Here is an 8,928-nt window from a genome sequence, read left to right on the forward strand (position 1 = left end):
GAGGTCGGTCCTTTTTTGGTTTTTTTATTGTGTGAGGCAAGGGAGGCGGGTTTTCTTGTGCGTGTGGGAAGGTGGGGACGGATGCTTTCGTATGAGGGATCAAGGAGTGTGGGGTGGACGTACCACATGCGGTCTCCAACTCGCCTTAAGAGGAGACACGGTAGAAAAAACTTAATTAATTGCATGCGTAATTATTTGTCTGAACATTTAATTTCCCTTGATTTTCAAATCGGTTCGATGCTTGGTTTCTATTTTCTTTCCATTTCTTTTAATGTGAGGCAAGGGAGGTGGATTTTTTTGTGCATGCGGGGAGGTGGGAGTGGATGGGTTTCTCGTTGGGATGACCAAGGGATGGGGAGTTGGACATACCGCGTACAATCTCCATCTCTCTTTTTAAGGCTGGTTGTAATGGGGAGTATCATATACTAATATCATGCATATGATACTACCTCCCTAATGCATAGTATCATACTCCCTCTGTTCCTAAATATAAGGTGTATTAGTTTTTCAAAAAGTCAACTGTTGTCTATGTTTGACCAACTTTACAGCAAAACATATAAAGATTTATAATACTAAATATATAAAATGTAAAAATATAGTCCATGATGAATCTAGTGATAATGATTTGGTATTCTAGATATTGATATTTTTGTCTATAAACTTGGTCAAACTTAGAGAAGTTTGACTTTTTGAAAAAATAATACACCTTATGTTAAGGAACGGAGGGAGTATTTTAGTATCATGTAATACTCTATTTATTGCCATGAATGACACAAAGTAGCATAGCATTTATTATGATACGGTATCATGATATGATACTCCACCCTCTATTTCTTCATTTAATGCTATGACACCTCATCAAAATTGCCTAGTTGGCATGCATGATACTACCTCTGATACTACCATTACGGGCAGCCTAATAGTTAAGATACAGTTGAAATATTACCTACTATTAATTATCTGTGTCCCTAATTAAGTGTGTGACTAAATCATTAATTGAATCAATGGCTCGATTTTATAGTTGATTTTGTTGGAATTTGCTAGTGGGTCATTGGCCCAAATCCCAAGTAAAATTCTGAAATTCTCTTGGCCCATCCGTGCATACATGTGACCTGAGTCTACACCACGCACGCCACTGGGTGTGTTCGTGCACGCACACACCAGCCTAACTCACGCACGCACGCACACACCCCTTGAGCCGAGGACCCGGCGCAGTCCAGTCTGCGCCCGACATGCCTGGCGTGCACACGTAGCCACCATGCTCTGGTCGTGGCTCTTATTGCCAACACTCACCCCCTGAGACACGACTCAGAGGACTCTGTCGTCCGTCAGCTGCGCCCGCTCTGCCGCCGGCTCCCCTCTGCAGCTGAGGGCAGTCCCTCTTGAAGTGTCTGCGCTCGCCGCACTTGTAGCAGCGGCCGCTCCTGTTGCCGCCGTTCTCCGACGCCATGCTCCGCATGTCGTCATCATCCCACGCGCCATCGTGTCACCGATCTTGCGCTGCCCACTGCGCCACCATCATGAGCAGCTGCTCACCAATTGTTGTTGCTGCCCGAAACCCTAGCCTGCCCTAGCTCGTGCTCTCTCTCGCATCTCACTTCTCACTGCAACGGACCGAGGAGGAGAAGAAGGCAGATGAGGTGGACACAGGGATTGCTGGTGCACGAACGCCCCACTACACAGACGGCTTTTCTTTCCTCAAGCACGAACTCGATGCCCTAGACCACACTGAGTCGGGCCTGCGCTGGGAATGACCCACATGCTCCCACCCCTGCTAGCTCCCCGATCGGCCCGCTCCGCTCACGGCCACCTCGCACACGCACGCGCGCAGCTCGTGGCGAGCACGCAACGATCACGCCCACCCGGCGCGGTCCGGTCTACGCTTGGCGCGCACATGCAGCAACCACGCTCTGGCTGTTGCTTTTATTGCCAACACTCACCCCCTAAGACACGGCTCAGAGGAGTCTGCCGCCTTCGACGCTGGCGTCCGCCAGCAATGCCCGCTCCGCCGCCGGCTCCCTCCGCAGCTGAGGGCAGTCCCTCTTGAAGTGTATGCGCTCTCCGCACTTACAGCAGCGGCCGCGCCTGCTGCCGCTATTCCCCGATGCCATGCTCTGCACGTCGCTGTCGTCCCGCGCGCCACCATGTCGCCGATCCCGCGCTGCCTACTGCACCGCTGTCATGAGCAGCTGCTCACCCCCGCACTCGCCGTTGTCTTGTCCACGACGCCGAACCCGCTCGTCGAATGCGCGCAGTTGCCCGAGCGCCTAGTCAAACGTCATCTCGTCAAGGTCGCAGAATTGCTCGATGCTGGTGACGACAGGGAAGAGACGATCGGGCACCGTATCCATAAGCTTCTTCATGATCTCCGTGTCGCCCAGCATCTCGCCGAGGTTCGTGAACTGCGCCGTCATCCCAGCCAGCCTCCCGGCGTACGCGTGCAGCGCCTCACCGTCCGTGATCTTGAGGCGATCCTGCTCCCCGCGCAGCGTTGCCCGCATTGCCGCCCGCACCTGCTCCGCGCCGATGTACCTCACTTTCAGAGAGTCCCATACCTTGCTGGCGGTGAGCTTCGCCTCCACCAGTAGCAACACGTCGTCCGGCAGCCCTGACAGGATCATATGGCACATGGTCTTGCACTTCTTGTCGTTCACCGCCGCGTCGCCCACCGACGCCACCGCCTCCCACAGCGTGTGGGCATCGACGATCGCCTGCGCCTTGATCGCCCACACCGTGTATTTGTTCGGCGAGAGCATCGGCATCGCCATTGACACCGATCCGCCCGTGCCTGCGCCGTGTGGCACGATCGCCATAGCCACCGGCGGGCTCTCGAACCTGAAGCTCTGATGCCAATTGTTGTTTCTGCCCGAAACCCTAGCCTGCCCTAGCTCGTCCTCTCTCTCTCTCTCTCTCTCTCTCTCTCTCTCTCTCTCTCTCTCTCTCTCGCAGCTCACTTCTCACTGCAACAGCCCAAGGAGGAAGAAGAAGGGAGATGAGGTGGACACAGGGATTGTGGGCGCACAAACGCCCTGCCGCACAGATGGCTTTTCTTTCCACGAGCACGAACTCGATGCCCTAGACCACACTGTTAGAATGACCGACCCTAGGCTTATGTAGCCGGGCCTGCGCTAGGCATGACCCACATGCTCCCACCCCTACTAGCGCACCGATCGGCCCGCTCCGCTCGCGGCCACCTCGCGCACGCACGCGCGCAGCTCGCGTCGAGCACGCAGCAATCACGCCCACATCGCGATCCGGTAACCTCCTGGTCTACACCACGTACACCCGCTGGGTGCGTTCATGCACGCACACACCATCTTAACTCACGCATGCTCACACACACACCCCCTGAGCCACGGACCCGGTCTGCGCCCGACGCGCCTGGCGTGCACACGCAGCCAGCACGCTCTGGCCGTGGCTCTTATTGCCAACAGAAATTAGTTTCGCATACGAATTTGACGGTATGTTTTATGTAACATGCATGTCATTATATTTTTGCTCTAACTCATGGTCAAAGCCAACCTCCAAATACGTGTTAGGCTCTATATATCTGGACGGAGGGAATACGAATTATCAACATGCAACTAATATCCTGCCTAATATGCCATTGATGTCTTACCTAATATAGACGTGCAATCAGTATCTTGCTTAAAATCAACAATATGTTAATCTAAATGTGGATATTGGCACCAAATTAAGATATCTCATAAACTTTCTCGCATAAAAGACATTACCTGAGGATTGTTTAGATATGCATTGGGATTGCTATATCTAAATATCTATTTAATTGATGCCCTCCCATACATTTTCTTAATATTAAATAGATATCCGGGTAAACTTAGTAAGCATTGATTTTTTTAGTATCTATTTAATGTCATTAAATAATATTGGTGCCTTTTATATAGGCCATCTATTTGGGGACGGTGAGCGAGGAGTAGTAGCAACGATGGCCATGGGCAAGCGCTTCAACTTAGCGGCGCCACTGCTGCTCACCTTAACCTTCTTGTTCTGCAGCTGCTCCATGATCTCTTCTTCTTCGCAAGCGTCGCCCGCTGGCTTCCACCAAGGCTAACATCTCGGTGTTCGAGCAGGGCGAGGATTTGTTCAACACGCAGCTCCACAAATACATGAGGAACCCAAAGTTCCTGGCAAACACCACCGAGAGGCCGCTCTATGTCGTGATGCCGGCGAATGCTCACCACGTGCAGGTCGCCGTGCGCTGCGGCAGCCTAAACGGGGTGCCCATCCGCGTGCGCAGCGGCGGGCACGACTATGAGGGCCTGTCGTACCGGTCCGTGCACACCGAGGGCTTCGCCATGCTCGACATATCGGAGCTACGCGCCGTGGTGGTCGACAACCAGACGTCGACAGCGTGGGTGGAGTCCTGCGCGACGCTCGGCGAGCTCTACTATGCCATATCGAAGGCGAGCAGCCTTCTGGGATTCCCAGCCGGCGTGTGCCCGACCGTCGGCGTCGGAGGCCATTTTAGCGGCGGTGGCTTCGGCAAGATGATGCGCAAGCACGGGCTAGCCATTGATAACATTATCGATGCAGAGTTGGTGGACGTCAATGGCACGCTCCTGAACAAGACCACCATGGGGGACGACGTCTTCTGGGCCATCAGAGGCGGCGGCGGCGGGAGCTTCGGCGTCGTGCTGAAGTGGCAGGTGAGGCTCGTGACCGTCCCGGCGACGGTATCGGTGTTCAAGGTCTCGGCGTCCAACAGCCAGGGAGCCGCCGTGCACGCGGTCACCAAGTGGCAGAAGGTGGCGCCGGCCCTGCCGGACGAACTGTACATCAGGGCGCTTGTCCAGAACGACATGGCCGTCTTTCGAGCAGTGTTCCTCGGCACATGCGACACGCTCCTGCCTCTGGTGATGAGCCAGAAAGAGAGACTGAATTTGAGGCGCTCCGACTGCAAGGAGATCAGCTCGATCGAGTCCATGGCCTAGGTAAACAACTGCACCGTGGAGGACCTCCCGAAGCGGACCACCTCCGAGATCGACTCCAGCCATGGCTTCAAGGCGACCACGGACTACGTCCGGCGGCCCATTCGGCGGGAGGTGTGGGCCAAGATCTTCAACAAGCAGGTTGGGCAGCCAAATGCGCAGATCATCCTGGTCCCCTATGGCGGGCGGATGAGCAACGTGAAGGACGACGCAACGCCGTTCCCACACCGCGCCGGGGTGTTGTATAGCATGCAATTGTACAACTACTGGCTGCCCGTGGATTCGGGAGACGACTCGGCAAACGTGCAGAGCAAGTGGGTGAGGGACATGTACGCCTTCATGTCACCGTACGTGAGCTCTAATTCCATGTCAAGGGGAGCCTACTTCAACTGCAGGGACCTGGATCTGGGTCCCAACTGGGGGCCGAAATACTTCAAGGGTAACTACCAGAGGCTCACCAAGGCCAAGGCTGAGATCGACCCCCACAATTACTTCCACAATGAGCAAAGTATCCCCCTGCCAAAAGGAGCATTTTAATTGTTCCCCTATTTCCTCCTCTTTTTGAATTCTTGTGGACTGCAAGCCTTCGTTTTACTACTCCCTCCGTTCCTAAATATAAAGCCTTTTGAGGATTCCATCATAGACTACATACGGAGCAAAATGAGTGAATCTCTAAAAGGTCTTATATTTAGGAACGGAGGAAGTACCTTTGTAAAGAAATATAAAAGTGTTTAGATCACTAAAGTAGAAAATAAAATTTTTCTACGCTTCACCGAGATCAATCTATGAGTTCATCTAGCAACGAGAGAGAGGAGTGCATCTACATACCCTTGTAGATCGCGAGCGGAAGCGTTCAAGAGAACGGGGTTGAGGTAGTCGTACTCATCGTGATCCAAATCACCGATGATCCTAGTGCTGAACGGGAAGCACCTTCGCGTTTAACACACGTACGGTTGGGAAGACGTCTCCTCCTTCTTGATCCAGCAAGGGGGAAGGAGAGGTTGATGAGATCCAGCAGCACGACGGCGTGGCGGTGGATGCAGCAGCGATCTCAGCAGGGCTTCGCCAAGCTTCAGCGAGAGGGAGAGGTGGTGCGTGGGGAGAGGGAGGCGCCAAGAGCATGGGTCCGGCTGCCCTCCCTCCCCCCTCTTTATATAGGGCCCCTAGGGGGGCGCCGGCCCTAGGAGATGCAATCTCCAAGGGGGGGCGGCGGCCAAGGGGGTTGGCTTGCCCGCCAAGCCAAGTGGAGGCGCCCCCACCCCTAGGGTTTCCAACCCTAGGCGCAGGGGGGGCCAGGGGGGGCGCACCAGCCCACCAGGGGCTGGTTCCCCTCCTACTTCAGCTCATGGGGCCCTCCGGGATAGGTTGCCCCACCCGGTGGACCCTCGGGACCTTTCCGGTGGTCCCGGTACAATACCGGTGACCCCCGAAACTTTCCCGATGGCCGAAACTTGACTTCCTATATATAATTCTTTAACTCCGGACATTCAGGAACTCCTCGTGACGTCCGCGATCTCATCCGGGACTCCGAACAACTTTCGGGTTACTTCATACTCATCTCTCTACAACCCTAGCGTCACCGAACCTTAAGTGTGTAGACCCTACGGGCTCGGGAGACATGCAGACATGACCGAGACGCCTCTCCGGTCAATAACCAACAGTGGGATCTGGATACCCATGTTGGCTCCCATATGCTCCTCGATGATCTCATCGGATGAACCACGATGTCGGGGATTCAATCAATCTTGTATACAATTACCTTTGTCAATCGGTATGTTACTTGCCCGAGATTCGATCGTCGGTATCCCAATACCTCGTTTAATCTCGTTACCGGCAAGTCACTTTACTCGTACCGCAATGCATTATCCCGTGACCAGACACTTGGTCACATTGAGCTCATTATTATGATGCATTACCGAGTGGGCCCAGAGATACCTCTCCGTCATACGGAGTGACAAATCCCAGTCTCGATTCGTGCCAACCCAACAGACACTTTCGGAGATACCCGTAGTGCACCTTTATAGTCACCCAGTTATTTTGTGACGTTTGGTACACCCAAAGCACTCCTACGGTATCCGGGAGTTGCACAATCTCATGGTCTAAGGAAATGATACTTGACATTTGGAAAAGCTCTAGCAAAACGAACTACATGATCTTGTGCTATGCTTAGGATTGGGTCTTGTCCATCACATCATTCTCCTAATGATGTGATCCCGTTATCAATGACATCCAATGTCCATAGTCAGGAAGCCATGACTATCTGTTGATCAACGAGCTAGTCAACTAGAGGCTCACTAGGGACATGTTGTGGCCTATGTATTCACACATGTATTATGATTTCCGGATAACACAATTATAGCATGAACAATAGACAATTATCATGAACAAAGAAATATAATAATAACCATTTTATTATTGCCTCTAGGGCATATTTCCAACAGTCTCTCACTTGCACTAGAGTCAATGATCTAGTTACATTGTGATGAATCGAACACCCATAGAGTTCTGGTGTTGATCATGTTTTGCTCTAGGGAGAGGTTTAGTCAATGGATCTGCTACATTCAGGTCCGTATGTACTTTACAAATATCTATGTCTCCATCTTGAACATTTTCACGAATGGAGTTGAAGCGACGCTTGATGTGCCTGGTCTTCTTGTGAAACCTGGGCTCCTTGGCAAGTGCAATAGCTCCAGTGTTGTAACAGAAGAGAGTGATCGGCCCCGACGCATTGGGTATGACTCCTAGGTCGGTGATGAACTCCTTCATCCAGATTGCTTCATGCGCTGCCTCCGAGGCTGCCATGTACTCTGCTTCAGATGTAGATCCCGCCACGACGCTTTGCTTGCAACTGCACTAGCTTACTGCCCCACCATTCAAAATAAACATGTATCCGGTTTGTGACTTAGAGTCATCCAGATCTGTGTCGAAGCTAGCGTCGACATAACCGTTTACGACGAGCTCTTCGCCACCTCCATAAACGAGAAACATATCCTTAGTCCTCTTCAGGTACTTCAGGATATTCTTGACCGCTCTCCAGTGTTCCTTGCCGGGATTACTTTGGTACCTTCCTGCCAACCTTACGGCAAGGTTTACATCAGGTCTGGTACACAGCATGGCATACATAATAGACCCTATGGCTGAGGCATAGGGGATGACACTCATATCTTCTTTATCTTCTGCCGTGGTCGGACATTGAGCCGAGCTCAATTTCACACCTTGCAAAAACAGGCAAGAACCCCTTCTTGGACTGATCCATATTGAACTTCTTCAATATCTTATCAAGGTATGTGCTTTGTGAAAGACCTATGAGGCGTCTTGATCTATCTCTATAGATCTTGATGCCTAATATGTAAGCAGCTTCTCCAACGTCCTTCATTGAAAAACACTTATTCAAGTAGGCCTTAATGCTGTCCAAAAGTTCTATATCATTTCCCATCAAACGTATGTCATCCACATATAATATGAGAAATGCTACAGAGCTCCCACCCACTTTCTTGTAAACACAGGCTACTCCATAAGTCTGTGTAAACTCAAACGCTTTGATCATCTCATCAAATTGAATGTTCCAACTCCGAGACGCTTGCACCAGCCCATAGATTGAGCGTTGGAGCTTGCACACCTTGTTAGCATTCTTAGGATCGACAAAACCATCTGGCTGCATCATATACAGTTCTTCCTTAAGATGACCGTTAAGGAATGCCGTTTTGACGTCCATTTTCCATATCTCATAATCATAGTATGCGGCAACTGCTAACATGATTCGGTCGGACTTTAGCTTTGCTACGGGAGAGAAAGTCTCATCGTAGTAAACCCCTTGAACTTGTCGATAACCCTTAGCGACAAGTCCAGCTTTATAGATGGTAACATTACCATCTGCATCCGTCTTCTTCTTAAAGATCCATTTGTTTTCTATCACTCGCCGATCATCGGGCAAGTCTGTCAAAGTCCATACTTCGTTTTCATACATGGATCCTATCTC

General features: G+C 51.6%; 1 pseudogene; it reads left to right on the forward strand.

Moving 5' to 3' along the window:
- The first annotated feature begins 3,952 nt into the window (after positions 1–3,952).
- LOC119366682 lies at positions 3,953–5,486 on the forward strand (annotated as a pseudogene).
- The last annotated feature ends 3,442 nt before the right edge of the window (positions 5,487–8,928 follow it).

This window comes from Triticum dicoccoides, chromosome 2B (assembly GCF_002162155.2).
Source record: "Triticum dicoccoides isolate Atlit2015 ecotype Zavitan chromosome 2B, WEW_v2.0, whole genome shotgun sequence".
Lineage (NCBI taxonomy): Eukaryota > Viridiplantae > Streptophyta > Magnoliopsida > Poales > Poaceae > Triticum > Triticum dicoccoides.